A 16,495-nucleotide genomic window follows, 5' to 3' on the forward strand; every position below is an offset into this window, starting at 1 on the left:
AATTCATTTATAATCAAATATTACCTCCCAAACGAATTTTTCTACAAAATAAAATTGCTCTGCACTGTTCCACTGTTGAACCATAGTTACAATGAGCGATGCTGAGTGAGGCCGGCGAACCTCCTCCCTAGCAGCGGCTTTTAATTTATCTTTTTCTGCTCTAGTCAAAATAGAGTGAGTCTGTGGCCCATCTTGCTTATCTTTATCTTTTTCTTCTGAAGACAAATGCTCCTTATCAAAAACCTCATTCTCAGGGGCACTTGGAGTGGGGAATTTATACGGGGGTGGGGGTTGATCTAAGAGGATGCAGTAATCCTGAGGTTTATTAAATTTGGGATAAATAGGGTGCCCAATAGGCTACTGGCTATTTACCTTTAATCGACGTTCCCTATCTTCTTTTTCTATTTTTTCCTTTTTTTCTTTATTTTATTTTTTTATTCTAGCGCTTTTTGATATATTGTTTTTCGTTGTTCTTTTTCTGCTATAGCTTCTGCTCTTTTCACTCTCTCTCATACTTCTTTTTACCACATATGCACACAATCAAACATATCCTGTCTATTTTTTCTTTCAAATAAACACTACTCTACATATTGAACCTTTTTAAAGTCAAATGACCCATTCACAGGCCACTGTAGATCAGAATCTTTCTTTGTGTATTTGTTCCACAGTGTATACATTATGGAAGGAATACCATATTTGACATATATGTCTTTTTTAGGTGTCCCCTCTGGGGGAGCCGGCTGACATTTTTTTTTTTTCAAATTTACTTTGGTACCACCAGAGCAGCAACACCTCCTCCGGAGTGTGCTGAGAACAGGCATGCTCTACCAATATTATGTCAAACAAATATTTCAAAAGGAGAAAAATCTCCACATTACCTGCCTTCAATTTTTGCAAAAACTGAATAACAAATTCAAGCAAAAAGCAAAGGCTTAACAAATCAAGAGTGTCACTTTAGCGACCTTACCAAATAGAAGGCTCCAACTCCACCTGCTGATCTCTGGTCGACCTAATGGTCACTACAAAAGTGCGCCAAAGAAAACCCAGTTGAGACCGGCACAACCTGGAGGGTCAAATCGGGAAAACCTGAAAAGTCACTTAGGCCTGCAAAGACAAAGGTCTCCTCGTGCAGTGCGCTTCCTCAGTGAAATTCCAATCCTCCATCAAGACCACTCCTTCGGGCGGCCGCGTCTCCAATGGGGTCCCACGACAGGCGTCAACTGTGGAAATATACCTTTTTAGGGCTACACTGGTGCTGGGTCATCCTTTTGTCCACGGGGTCAAAAACCAACAAAGTAGAGATCAGCACTGGAGTTGGGAATAAATTACAAGTTTATTAATCACTCATGAGTGGGACCACGTTCACATAGCACTCTCAATTGCTGCCTGAGGTAGTACATTGAAGTCACAGAACACAGGCCTTATATACAGCTTTTTCTGCACTGGTAAGCATGTGGATACAAATAGAAGGTACAGGCCTACACAGGAATAGTTACCGACAAACATGGGCAGATGGGAGATCACTTAGTCAGCAAAGTGGGAGGGGGAGCAGGAGTACTTATGGCAGCAGTAAATGATTGACAGTTGAGTCTGAGACCAGGTGTTCTGGCATCTACAAACTCTTAGCATGCACATTGCTTTTAGCTGAGTCAGGAAGTCAACTAAAATAGACAGGACAGGCAGGGAAAAAGACGAGCAGCAGAGGACGGGAGAAATACAAAGCCAACAAAATGGATGCCACAACCAAGATGGCTTCAGCTTATGCTAACAGAAATTATTTCAGATTTCCACAGGGGGGTCGCACAGTCCCCCTTCCTACATTTCTTAAAGCCCCATGGAGGTGGTGGTCCCCAGGGCTAGGGGGAGCCCCCGAGTCCCCCCATCCCTTATTTAATAACCCCACATTCCATTTTTGTTTTTATATTCTCGCCCGAGTCGCGCACCCTGTGCGACTTCTATTTTTTTTTTTAAATACAATTTGGGGACCCACAGAGCAGGCCTAGGGGGTCAGGGTGTTCCTACCCTGCCCCCTTTTCTTGTTTTTCATCCTTTTTTTAACAGATTTCTTCTGACTCTGTAACCGAGTCACAAAATGGCTACCGCCAGTTCCTGGTTTGGATTGTTGGCAGCCAATAAGAATGAAGCACATGTTCGGGAGGGTTCGCGAACCCACCGCGCCCACGGATATCTATATATTTTTATTTTTTATTTCTCAGGAACTACTGAACGGATTTACACCATTTAAAAAAAGGGCTCTTTCTGAACCAAGACCTACCTTTCTGCCGTTCAGAAGTTCGGGCTGTAGCTTTGTCTAAAGTTTCCTATGGAAATTAACATGGGCAAAAGTTATTGGGAAAAAGAAAAACGCTTTTTGAATAGAAACGAGGTCCTAACTATAACTACCTACTGGCAACCGCCAGTAGGTTATATAGATATATATATATATATATAGGTAGTTATAATTAGGACTAAGTTTCCATAGGAAGAGCATTTTTTTACTTTGGCGTCGTTTGATAAATCTTCATGAAATTTTCCAAACTAATTCTTTGTTCATATCAGCTCCTTTGTGGGAAGTTTGGGGGTGATTCATCAAGGGGGGGGCCAAGAAAAAAGGGGGTCCCAAAGAGTGTTTTCTCCATGTTAATTTCCATAGGAAACTTTAGACAAGGCTACAGGGCGAACGGGTGAACGGAATTACCCCAAATTTGGCAGGGAGAAGGGTCTTGGTCTAGAAAGCACGATTTTGTTTATTTGGTGTAAATCCGTTTAGTAGTTTTTGAGAAATATCAAAATTTACAGATATCGATATTTGGGAATTCTGCCATCTGATTGGCTGAGGCGTTACGAGCACAAGCTTGCTGCTTATTGGTTGTGAGCACTGCGAGCAGTTGCAACTAGGAACTGTTGCCTGCCATTTTGTGATTCAGTTGAAGCGAGTAAGGGGAAAAAAGGGTGAAAAGTGTAGGAAAGAGGAGGGTAGGAGCGCTGTGAGGTCTGTGGGGTGGTTAGGGTGTGCTACACAGGGAGTGTGAAGCGATGTATTCACCCCTACCGGAGTGAAAGTGTTGTTTTGCCCATAGTGAGATGGTGCTGAGGTGAGGTGCCGGTACACTCGGGGATGAAATCGTGAGCTGATTGCTCTAAACTGATGTGCTCTGGGCGCTGTAAGATACTGGCCGCTGTAGCATAGCTGTGCAAGTGGTGTTAGTATGGGTTCAGAGTATAGCAATGTGAGCTCTGTGGGGTGGTTAGGGTGTGCTATACAGGGAGTGTGAAGTGAAGTATTCACTCCTAGCGGTGTGAAAGTGCTGTTTTGACCAGAGAGAGATGGTGCTGAGGTGAGGTGCCAGTACACTCGGGGATGAAACCGTGAGCTGATTGCTGTAAACTGATGTGCTCCTGGCACTGTAGCATACTGGCCGCTGTAGCATAGCTGTGCAAGTGGTGTTATTATGGGTTTAGACTATAGCGGAAGCGGGAAGCAAACTACTCACCCCTTCTGGTCTGAAGACTCGAATAGAGTGTTTTAGCAAGCAGGAATAAAGAAATAATTGTGAACAATATAATGCAGAATGTTGCAATGCCACAGAAGACAAATGGTGAAATCAGGTGTGTTTAAGAAAGTGGCTGTGTGGGATAAAGCAATGGAGTCTGCAAGTTATATAAAAAGTGTCTTTATGTAAGGGCCATAAATGGAACCACTGGTGCAAGAGCTAAGGCATCCAGCTGAGGCAAACTCCAACCGCTTCTGCGGTATAAAAAGCTAAGCTTCTGCATCAGTCAATTCCACATTACATGTTACAGTTTCATGTGACATAAAAAATACCTGTTAGACATGAATGGCTTCAAATTGTAGAATGAAAATAAAGGTAGGATACGATTACCACACTGTGCCAACCAGTTCCTAAACAATGCCGTGTTTTTTAATCTTGATCGCCAGTTCGTGAGCAGAGGCTGAGGATGAGCTAATTTGTGTGAAAGGGCTTCGTGGATAAGAGGAAGGCAGAGAGACGTGTGTACAAAGAATAGATATGGTTTCAAAATGGATGTCGGGTTTAGGCTAATTTAGCAAGTAAATAGCGTATTTGCATAGGTCATACATCATCCATCCCTGGTTAGTGTGGAGAGGTAAGGGCCAATAATGAAAACAGAGTTCAAATGCCTAAGCATACTTAGAAAGTTATTATATGAAAATAGTTCAATTGAAGTGTATCAAAAAATTTAATAGGAAAAAGTCAAAAAAGTTGGAAAAAATCAATCCAAGAATAAAGTGAATTTCTTACAAGTCTTGGAGATTGCAGTCCGGAAGATCTTCAGTGGCTTGAGATGTGTAAAGTTCCAAGAGGCGATTGTAGCCATAATGTGAGAAAAGCGAAGCGATCCAATTCATATCCTCGAAGGGACATTAATGTTCCTCGAATGTTGGAGCGGCACTTTGAATTGGCAGGCAATCTGCGATGTTGTCAAAGGTCGCACGTTGCAGGAGATCTTTCACAGCTGCGCAGAAATCCCATTCCGCCAGGATACCTTTTTGCGTTGCATCTGCCATTGCTCCATTGCCTGAACAATCAAGTTCATGGTTTTCAAGATACTCCATTACCTGCTGGACATCAGGAGCGTTTGCTGGGATGTTGGCAAGGCATAGATCCATTCGCCAGTCGATTGGGCAAGTTTTGCAATAAAAAGATGGTTGCACGCAGATTGTATATGTGTAAATAAATGTCATGTTGTAGCTGGCTCCGATAATAGATAGAGGCAGGCAGCCGAAAAGTTGTTCCATTTTTTCACGGTATTGCTGTAGCTTCGCGTAGCGGCGTAGTCTGTCGGACATGCTTGTTAACACAGGGAGCTTAGCCATTTTTAACAAGCTAAAGTAGTAGTAGGATGGCCGCAAACAGAGCAAGAATTATGGGCACTGTTGCTGTTATTCCAGAGATGATCGAATGAATGAAGTCTGGTATTAGACTAAAAACAGTTTGAAAGCCTGTGAGAAGGCCGGAGGAGACAATGTTAAAAAAGTGTGCCAGACATTAAATGTCAGATGTGTTGAAAATTGTGTAACAATTCACAAAGTGTAATGGGAGGTTCGTATTTAAATGGGAGTGTATTTTACTTGAAGTTCGTGCTATCTGCAGTCGATAAATTACATTTGGAGAAGTGAGGGACACTTCTGTTTGAAACAAAAACGCTTTCAGTTTGCTCCGTTTAATAAAATCTGTTTTCAAAGTAGGTATTGAAGGCCAAGTTGAACTTTGGGAGTTACTTTATGTGTGTGGGAATAGAGATTGCCAGAGGAAGTTATCCGGTTTGAAACAGTAAGGACATACGGTATGCCAGCTCACATTGCGTAGCAGTCCATGTTATTAAGAAGCAGATAACTGCCGTTAGAAAGCTGTGTGAATGTTGGTCTGATTGTGGGAGTTAGCATGCTTTTAAGAACACGCACGATTGGGGGCTGTAAGCTTAGAAGCGTCGCGCAGTTGGACATTCTTGCATAGTAATGAACGATTGCCATTGTGGTCAGTCTTTTTACCTGTGAGAAAAACTTCGGTATCCTCTTTAAGACTGCGATATGTAAATGGGAGAAACCACTGCTCGTGAATAAACGCACTACCTTATATAATCACATACAACATGACAAACAACATGTACACTTAGCAAACACAACGACACTACGTACTGTGGGAACCGTGGGTAGCCATGTACACAAACCAAACATGGCATGGCACCTCTGCCACACAATGCAGAATGCGGGGAGAGATGTGAGCAAAGTATGTGCGAAGGTGGCAAGTGATTCTTGATTATAAAAGTATACAATACAAAGCGTTAAGGGGATGTGTTGGACAGACTTGAGTATGCAGAGCACAGACATTTACATGTCAACATACACTGATGGTCTATTGAGTGAAGACAGTGGACGAAACCATGATAGTACAGTCAGTAGGGAAGACTACGAAAACATAGCGCGTACGTGCCCCCTCCCCGCCATAATCCTTAGCGTAGTGGGCTGGCTCGGCGTACGCAAGGCTAGCGTAGGGGTATGAATAAAAGGCACGTTTCTCTGGGTGTGGTTCTCTTCCGGGATGGCGAACATGTCTGTCAGGTCTGCGCAGCTTACACCTCCATGAGGCTGATGTTGTGAGCGAAGGTGGATGCGGGAATAATGCTCTCATCCTGCTGCTACCCAGAAACCGTCATGGCCGCTGCGACGCACATATGCCCCACAGTTCACCTTTCGACTCGTCGTATGTGTAAGAGGGCCCACCACGTGCCGGCAGAAGCTTTTGGGCCGAGGTCTGCGAGCTGGGAAGGCTCTTGAGATCAATGCTGGCTACCGCGACACAGGCAGACAGCGCCCAGCCTGAGGCCCAGCACCATGAAGTGCTCTGTATACTACTAACACAGTAGTCGAAGAGGTACCAACAGTGGAACAGTGTCTTGATCCCACAATGGACGATGGTAGAACTGCATCTGAGAGTGCATATGAAGGTACTCCTTTCGACCAGCTGTAACCAACTCTAGGTCCCAACAGTGGAAAGGTGTCTTGATCCCACAATGGACGATGTTAGAACTACATCTGACAGTGGAGATGAAGATACTCCCTTCGACCAGGTGCAAGCAACTCTAGGTCCCAACAGTGGAGCGGTGTCTTTATCCCAGAATGGACGATGTCAGATATTACCTGCTGTTTGTGGGTTTTCACAGAAGTCCCTGCGTTGACGTGCATCAGACTCTGTGCTTACGTAGCTAAGTGCTGTACATGATTATTGTGCTTGGTTGACACCAGTCGGTGGAGTACACCGCGGTACAGCATGTCTGAACAGTGGAACGGTGTCTTGATCCCACAATGGATGATGTTAGAATTGTATCTGAGAGTGGAGATGAAGGTAGTCCCTTTGACCAGGTGCAAGCAACTCTAGGTGCCAACAGTGGAACGGTGTCTTGATCCCAAAATGGACGATGTCCGATATTACTTGCTGCTTGGTTTTGAGAGAACTCCCTCCGTTGAGGTGCATCAGACTCTGTGCTTCCGTAGCTAAATGCTGCACATGATTATTGGGCTTGGTTGACTGCAGTCGGTGGAGTACACCGTGGTACAGCAGGTCAGAACAGTGAAACAGGGTCTTGATTCTGTGATTGAGGATTTCAGAAGTTAAAGTTTGTGATGATTTCTGGGTACCCACTCTGATCAGGTGCAACCAACTGCATGCTTCCGAATCCAAAGGCACATGGCTGTGAGGCATTAATGACCACTGCCTCTGGCCTACAGTGCGGGCAGCAGGGCTCACAATTCAGAGCGAGTGGTGATTGTTTAATTACAGAATCCAGTAGGCAACTAACTACAACGTCTATTGAAATATACACAATAGCCTTTTAGTATACTTGCTTGAAGAAGATTTTTAAGATGACTTATAGGTCTAATACAATGACAAAATTCTTCTTGGTAGTGGTAAAGAACACTGAATAACAGTGTACACAGTGGACAGCAGAGATCACAATTCGAATTGTTTTGATTTATTTATTGCAGAGTTTTGTTTAATTTATGTTGTTGTATTTTGTGACGAGGACGTGAGAAAAAGTTTTCATGGAAGACTGTGCTCACTACTGCCTTCAATTTACACTGCAGACAGCAGTGTTCACAATTCAGATCGAGTCGCTATTGTAGATGACAAGTCCTGTAGGCAAAAGACATTGCCCCAGTGCGCTCTGTCCGCATCACGCATAGGCATCATCACAGGGTCCGCACACGGTTTTTGTTGCTTCGCGTACGGCAAACTGGGCAGCTCAAGTCAATGCCACGTGGCTGTGGGACCTTGCTGACCGCTCTCTGGCCTACACTGCAGACAGCAGTGTTTACAATTCACATCAGTGTCGCTATTGCAGATGATGTAGTGTTATAGGCAACAGACATTGCTCCTAATACGGCCCGCCCGCAGCACGCTGGCTGTGCACATGCTGAATGCTTTTGATGTGGCTATCTAAGTGCACTAGACCTGATGGACCCTTTATGATACAATCTTTTTGTGCATTATTTCAGATCTACTGCCTGTATCTTAGTATACCACAAGTTATGGTTGTTTTATGATATAATCTTTTCTGTATTATTTCACATCTAGTGTCCTCACCTTACTGCAGCACAAACTATTGACCCTTTTATTATTGAATCTCTGTGTGTGATCCAATGATTACTGTTGTAGTTGATGCTAGCAGTAACCATTCCGAGGGCTGGTTTACACTCACCCCACACGCATCCAGCACAGACGTCACTGGATATGTGACCCTGGTAATAAAAAGGAGTCGAGCGCACGTGCCCGTACCTACTTTCAATATCTATCTGTGTCCGTGTGTTCATTATGTATACATGATACTGCCCCTGGGCCGTACCACATTACATTGTGCTGTGGACAGCGTATGCAACCATGTTACCTCTGGCAGTGGGGAAAAGTTCTGTTATGTAGCTTTTAGATGCATGGCTATCACAGGTGGAAGGCTGCTTTACAGAGCATGAATATTGATGAAGATGATGGTTGCATGTTGTGTGTAATGTCAGATATGTGTACATAGCAAAAAGTTTTCAAAAAAGCTCTGTAAGCAGAAGAGGAGTCTCTCATCAAACGCTGTAGAGAGAATGGCAAAAATGGGTGGGGTCCTCCAACTGTTACAATGGGAAATGTTATGAACCAATCAAATGCTTTTCTTTAAGGCCACATGGCAATCGCGCAGCGAGCGCGCAAGGAGGCCGCACCCAACGCGATTTTGAGAACATTTTACCATAATATAAGTTTATTACAGTTACAAATATATAAATGTTTAAAATATTTTAGATTATCGCTTGTTCTCATATACACTTTAAACTTATTTAGATGTAGTTTTGAGCCCAAAAAAAATGAGGGAATTGCATTCCCGGTGCGACATCATACGTCTATGACGTAACACAGGGCCTGGCAGCGTGCACTCGTCGCATATGCAACGCGCAGCGGGCGTGACCCCATACGTACATGACGTAAGGCGCAGCTTGCTGCTGCGTACCCATTGCATACCAAAGTAGCAGCTGGCGCGACCATATACATATATGATGTTACGCGGGACGCGGTGCCATGAACCCGTCGGATACGAAATGCGCATCTTTTACGAGTTTAGCAATATGGCTGATAGGATTCACGTGCTGATGGAGCTTGGTACACTACTGGTACGGGACTTCAGTTTTCTCAACAACAAAAAAACGATATACATACTTTTTTGGGAAGATATAAAACATTACATACTTTTCAAATTAAAAACAAAAAAGGATAATAGAGTTCCAAAATATTACAAAAAAAATATCGGTTTTATAAATATTAAAATATGAAATTAACATTTAAAAAACCTTTGAAATTCACTGAAAAAACCATAGGTTTTACAGACGTTATAGTTAGGAATTTGCATTTAAAAAACCTTAGAAATTCACTGAAAAAACCATAGGTTTTAAAGACGTTATAGTTAGGAATTTGCATTTAAAAAAACTTAGAAATTCACTGAAAAAACCATAGGTTTCAGGGACGCTATAGTTAGTTGGACATTTGACTCCAGAGAAATTCGCCCGTTATAGTTAGTTGAGCTAACTATAACTCGCGCGCCCGCAATGCACTGGTGATGATGTCACATATTACATCACTCATGACATGGTCAGTGACATCACTGATGACATCACTGATGACATCTCAAATGACATCACTGATGACATCACTGATGACATCATCCACCTGATAATCTGATGCACATACTGATGGCCTAATATAAACTTTGATACACGCACTCTAAAATACAGACTACTATTTTGAAACCATACACACAACTGAAACCATACACACAACAATGCCAGATATTACATACCACCCACTATTTCCTAGGTCTACACTCACATCCACTCACTTATACATGCAGTTACTCATCAATACAGTACTATAATATGCACTCATACACCTATACATACAGTCACAGTCCGCCACTCATCCATAGAGTTACTCACACACCTAGTCAGTTATGCAAAGAATCAATCACATACCCATTTACTCATGTATACAGTTATACACACCAACTGAGTTATTTATACACACACCACATCACTTATTTATGCAGATACTAACACATACTTACTGTCTTATACAATCACTGATACAAGCAGACACTTTTATACACCCACTCCTTCAAATAACTTACTCTCACGTATAGTCATTTATATACTCCAACACTCACATATACTGCCTTAAAACATATGTAGTTACTCACACATATACCAGTGAGACATTCATTTACTCACCAACACACCCATACACACACTAACTCACCCATACAGCCCTTCCCAGATGTACTTTTGAATCCATACAACCAGTGAATCACCCACTCAGACATGTATGCACAGAGTCACACCCCCCACACACTCACACAGACACTCAGGCACTCATACAGATACTCAGACAACAAATCAATAACCCATATAGACACTCATGTAGCTACTCACCAACCCATGCAGCCGCTTATACACCAACTGAGACACTAATATAGACTTTCACACAGTTTAGTCACTAACCCATACATTCAGTAACACATGTTCAATCACTCAGTTATACAGTCAGGCACGCACCTACTAAATAATCCATTCAGGGACTTGTAAATTCACTCTTTATTCAATACACCTTGGCATGGATATATATGAAAAATATTTCAACTTTACGGAAACACACTTTCACTGGATGATGTCATCAGTGATGTCATCAGTGATGTCATTTGAGATTTCATCAGTGATGTCATCAGTGTTGTCACTGACCATGTCATGAGTGATGTAATATGTGAGGTTATCACCAGTGCATTGCGGGCGCGCGAGTTATAGTTAGCTCAACTAACTATAACGGGCGCATTTCTCTGGTTTTATATGAGTCAAATGTCCAACTAATTATAACGTCCCTGAAACCTATGGTTTTTTCAGTGAATTTCTAAGGTTTTTTAAATGCTAATTCCTAACTATAACGTCTGTAAAACCTATGTTTTTTTCAGTGAATATATATATATATATATATATATATATATATATATATATATATATATATATTACCTACTGGCGGTCGCCAGTAGGTAGTTATAGTTAGGACCCCTTTTCCATAGGAAATCCGCAACATTCTATTTTGAATAACTTTGGCGCCGGTCGACGAATCCTCGCGAATTTTTCAAAATAGGTGGGGCGCTACGCTCCGCTCCTACCCTGAAAGTCTCGGGGGGATTCGTCAAGCGGGGGCTGAGATAAAAGGGGGGTCCCAAAACGCGTTTTTCCCATGCATTTTTCCATAGGACCTTTAGACAGGGCTACAGCCCGAACGGCTGAACAGATTTACTTGAAATTTGGCAGAGAGGTAGTCCTCAGGTCAAGGAAGTGCCTTTTGTAGGTTTGGTGTAAATCTGTTCAGTATTTCCTGAGAAAATAGCATTTAAAAGCATATATATATGTGGGCGGAGCCTAACCACACATCTCATGCTGAGATCTGATTGGCTGTCAGCACTTCATCCAAGAAGTGTTGGCAGCCATCTTGGGACCAATATACATGATAGCACCTCATTAAAAAGCATTGCAGTTAATAGAAGGTTTTAAGACTTTAGTTACATTATAAATCATTTGTTGATGGTACCATACTCATTTTAGGAATTGTGGTATGTTCTAAGGTGATTTCACCATGTGAAAAAGCCTTCTGCTGGGATATCATAATTGAGAGAAAAATATTTTCTCATGCTTTTACCACAGAGGTTTGGAAGGTGATCTATAAGCTAAACTGAGAGCTTATTTTCTGTAAATTCACATTATCTTTCTCAGTCATGTGAGAATGAAGTCTGACATTCTCAGTAAAACATGTACATCCAACAAGGGCAGAGACTGTCAGTTGATTCCTTTGTGTTCTACTGCAGCTTCCCAGAGTGTTCCAAAGAACTACTAGAGCGCTAACAGTCCTACCTATGATAAACGTATGGCACACCTGAAGCCATCTTGCTTGGAATAAAGTGGTAACTCTTAAAACATTTAATTTCAAAAGGAACAAAATGAGGGGGTTCATTTTTCCATAAAAAGTATGATTAGTGCTGCAGAAAGAAAAATTAGGGCACATTTTGAGTGACTTCTCAAATCCTCTTCTATTTCATTAAAAAATTCTGACATGCAGACTGAAACATGAACTTTCAATACCAGCAGCAGTTTTCCCTGGTGAGCAGTAGCTTTACTACAGTGATCTAATGAGCAAAAAGAGTGCTAACATTCTGAATTTATGGCAAATGTGTGACACATCTGAATGCCTTCTTGATGGAATCAAAGTAAAAAACTGAAAGTATTTCCTACTGAGGAGACTGCAGTAAATGAGGAAATTAGGAAACTTCATAACAAATAAGTCTCCCAAGATGGCCACCAGAGACAAAAGAGCCCAAATGTAGCCCAAATATCACCCAGATGTAGCCCAAGTATAGCCCAATGACAGAATGTCCCAGAATGTTCTTAAAAACAACTAGAGCGCTTACTGTCTTCATTATGACAAAAGTATGGCACACCTGAAGCCATCTTGATTGGAATAAACTGGTAACACTTAAAACATTTAATTTAAAAAGGAACACAATGAGGGGGTTCATTTTGCCATAGAAATTATCATTAATGCTGAAGAAAGAAAATGAGGGCACATTTTGAGTGACTTCTCAAATCCTCTTCTATTTCATTCAAAAATTCTGACATGCAGACTGAAACATGCACTTTTAATACCAGGAGCAGACTTCCATGGTGAACAGTAGTTTCACTACAGTGATCTAATGAGCAACTAGAGTGCTAACATTCAGAATTTATGGCAAATGTGTGACATATCTGAATACCTTCATGATGGAATCAACGTAAAAAACTGAAAGCATTTCCTACTGAGGAGACTGCAGTACATGAGGAAATTAGGAAACTTCATAACAAATAAATCTCCCAAGATGGCCACCGGAGCTAAAAGAGCCCAAATGTAGCCCAAAATCACCCAGATGTAGCCCAAATATAGCCCAATGACAGAAGTGTGCAAAACACTTATTATTTAGTGTTTTTGCAGTGTTATATAGTGCAGACTTGTCAGGTATTGGAGTGCTTTACATGAGCATTGGTTACATCACACAAGCACATATTCATTTTGGTTGTAGACATGGGGAGACTAAGTGATTTGACCAGAATCACAGAATGTCGAGCTGAAGCAGAAACTTCAACCTGGTTCCCCAGTTGCAAAGTCTGCAGTTCTGGAAGTAACACCACATCCTCTCCCCTAAGTGCAACATTTAATCAAGTGGTCAACTGGATAAAAAAACATAAAGATAACAAATAATTTAAAAGTGCTTTGTCGCTATTTGAAAACTCAGACAAAATGTCCTTATTTTAGTCTTTTAGAGCACTAACCATAATTTTGATGCCAATAAGACCCTCTCATATATGTAATTTCTAAAGGAAATGCTCTAGGTATTACAGTTTTGATTACATCAAGATGATGTCAGGCGTTCCACACTTTTGTAATAAATATAGAATGTTAGCAATCTAGTTGTTCATTGGGATACTGTTGAGAGGCAAAGGCCAGGGGCACGGACTCTGAAAATTGAAGGCAGGTAGGAGAGTGCAAAGGCAACAATTTAACCACACTGAGCAGGCAGGAAGGGCCGTGGAAGCACAACAGACTATGGAGGGCAGTGGAAAGGGGGGCAGGGGCAACAAACCAACAATACAGGACTTGCAAGAGAGGCTGTTGGAGGGAAGATCTATTACGGGTCAAGGAAGCTAGAGGCGGTCCCCAGAGCCCCGGGAGCCACCACAGAACTGAGCAGGAGAGTGAGTCAGGGACAAAAGGGGCACCTTAATTTGAGCCGGGGTGCCTAGGAACGCTTGCTCCAAAAATGAAGAAAACAGACATATGAGACATGGAATTGGTGGCAGAATACAATGGCAGTTTAATGAGAAGATACAACTTCAAAGAAACCGCAGAATAGAGACATAAAGTACAAAATACAGAATCCAGATAATCATACAGCTGTCATGATATTCTCTGTGTCTCAATTAATGTACTGACAGAGAGAGAGAGAAAACACATCTATAAATGCATCATGAGAAACAAGTTACACCAAGGAAAATGTTACCTAGGAACACTCACGTTTACTCTTAGAGCAAGCATTCCTGCAATTACAATACAAAATCTTTTAAATGCAAAAGTAAAGAGAACAATGGTTAAACATAACATGACATTTCATATAGGTAAAATAGAATAAGATACTTCAAGCAAAGCAGAGCAAGACATTTTAAGCAAAGGAAGACAAGAGCTCCCAGCTCTTGGGGAAAACCTGCACAGCCTGTTAACCTACATACAGACGGCGAGGTAGTCCGTCGATATCTGTGGGTGCTCCCTTTTTATATCATTTTGTGGGCTCCTTTGCACGCTACATCTACCTACGTATGCTACCCAAAAGCTTCGTCTGCAGATTTTACCAGACATTTCGTCATTTACCCACTTAATGCTGACAATGGACTGGGTGAAAAGGTCAGTCTCTCAGGCCAATCGCTTATCGTAAGTTCCATAGAGCAAGCAGAAAATAATGGGTATTGTACGGGAATTCAATATATTCATGTACAAAATCTCCTCAGTTCTCCTAACTTGACGCTCTGCGGTTGCCACTTCCTTAAAAGCGGGAAACCTGCCCAGGAAGCAAGTACCAGTCCAGGATGCAGCCTACTGTATGTCGACAGTTTCAGTGGGATGTTGAACTTTGATACCGAGCACGGAGCACTCGGGTAGGGTGGGGGCTACTAGTTTGGAGCAGAAGGCCTCGCAGACCTGCCTTCAGACTGCTATACACTAAAATTGCAGAGCTATGGTCAATTTAACAAAGAGGCCTGCATATTGAACAGAAGGGCCTACACAGGGGTTTTATGCTGGCTGAGTGGTAAGGATGTCTCAGGATAATTATATAGCAACACAGGACCCGCTGGTCAATTTAATACGGCCTACAAATGCGGCTGGCAGGGCAAGGACAAGGGTCTCATACTTCAGGTGTGGACAGAACGGGCCAGGGGCCCCCTGTGATACAAAATCTACCCTCCTTCAAGGCTGTGGCAATGTAATAGACCATTGTGGGCAGAAGGAAGAGGCAATGGTAGTACAACCATACATGCCAACAGACCCGATTCAGCCAGGAAACGTCCAATGTTTTTAAGCTCAAATGGGCTTTATTTGATCTGTCTCCTGTCTACAATATCCTCTTTTTCAATGTAACTCAAAGGGGAAAATCAATACCCCAGTTTTTTTTCAAAATCTCCCTCTTACCAAGTTCAAAATGTTCGCAAGTATGGTACATTGGATCATGGAAGGAAATGGGATAGGGACATGGACTTGGATAACAGAGGACAAGAGGGACATGGAGAGGTGCACCAAACTGACCCTGCAGGGCAGGCATCAGGGTTTGCAGCAGCACAATACACCACACAGGGCATGCAGGACGGGAGTGCAGCACAACAATCCATAGAAAGCAAGAGGGAGGGGACAGGACCATGCACATGGACAACAGAGAACAGAGGGGCAAGAGGCAATGGTAGCTAGCTGACCATAATCGACAGACAGGAGAGAAAGCTGCAGCATTACAGACCATAAAGGGCAGTAGGGACGGATCAGGGGCATTACAATGGAACAGACAAGCCAGGAGGGAGGGAGTAGGGGTCTTCACATGTAAACAGAGGGCTGGGGGCAAGGGGGCAGGGCAGGAGCAGCAAGATAGCCATGGAGGTCAGGCAGGATGGGCACTAGAAGCAAGACACACCATGAAGAGCAACAGTGAGACTGTGATGGCATACACACAGACCATGGAGGGAAGGTGGGAGGGGGTCAGGGGCAGCTAACTGACCACACAGGGAAGGTGGGAGGGGCCATGGCAGCACAGAAGACCAATGGCTATGATGGGCAAGAAGGAGGGTGCAGGGGCATGCACAAAGGACGATGGAGGATAGAAGGGAGGGTCAGGACCTGTGCACAGACAAGAAAGTTCAGGGGAAGGGACCTCACAACAGACCACACGGGGCAGGCAGGAGGAGCAGTTGCAGCACAACAGACCAGGGAGGGCAGAAGGGTGTGGCAGTACAATGGACCATGTAGGACAGGAGGAAGAGGATAGGGGCATGGCATGTGGACAGGCAGGGTGGAGGTGGCAGGGACAGGTTACAGTCATCTGACAATGCTAGGCAGGTGGGAGGGGAGTGGCAGCTCAACAGAACACTCAGAGTAGATAGGAGTGGCAGGTCCATGGGACATGGTGGGCAAAAAGGATGGAGCAGGGGCATGCACAAAGACATCGGAGGGCAGGGGGAAGGAGAATAGGGGCAGCAAGCTAAGCACAGAGTTTAAGCAGGAGGTCAATGATGGGGCATAGAATTGGGCAATGGAGGGCAGGAGGAGTGGACTGGTACATCATACTAAATTGAGGGCAGTGG

The 16,495-nt window shown here is 43.1% G+C and overlaps 1 protein-coding gene across 2 annotated transcripts in view; it reads right to left on the reverse strand.

The window, feature by feature from the left end:
- The window catches only part of EPM2A (EPM2A glucan phosphatase, laforin), an 893,901-nt gene that overhangs the window by 345,700 nt on the left and 531,706 nt on the right, over positions 1 to 16,495 (reverse strand). The gene's annotated exons all lie outside the window — the stretch shown is intronic.

This window comes from Triturus cristatus, chromosome 6, assembly GCF_964204655.1.
Source record: "Triturus cristatus chromosome 6, aTriCri1.1, whole genome shotgun sequence".
Lineage (NCBI taxonomy): Eukaryota > Metazoa > Chordata > Amphibia > Caudata > Salamandridae > Triturus > Triturus cristatus.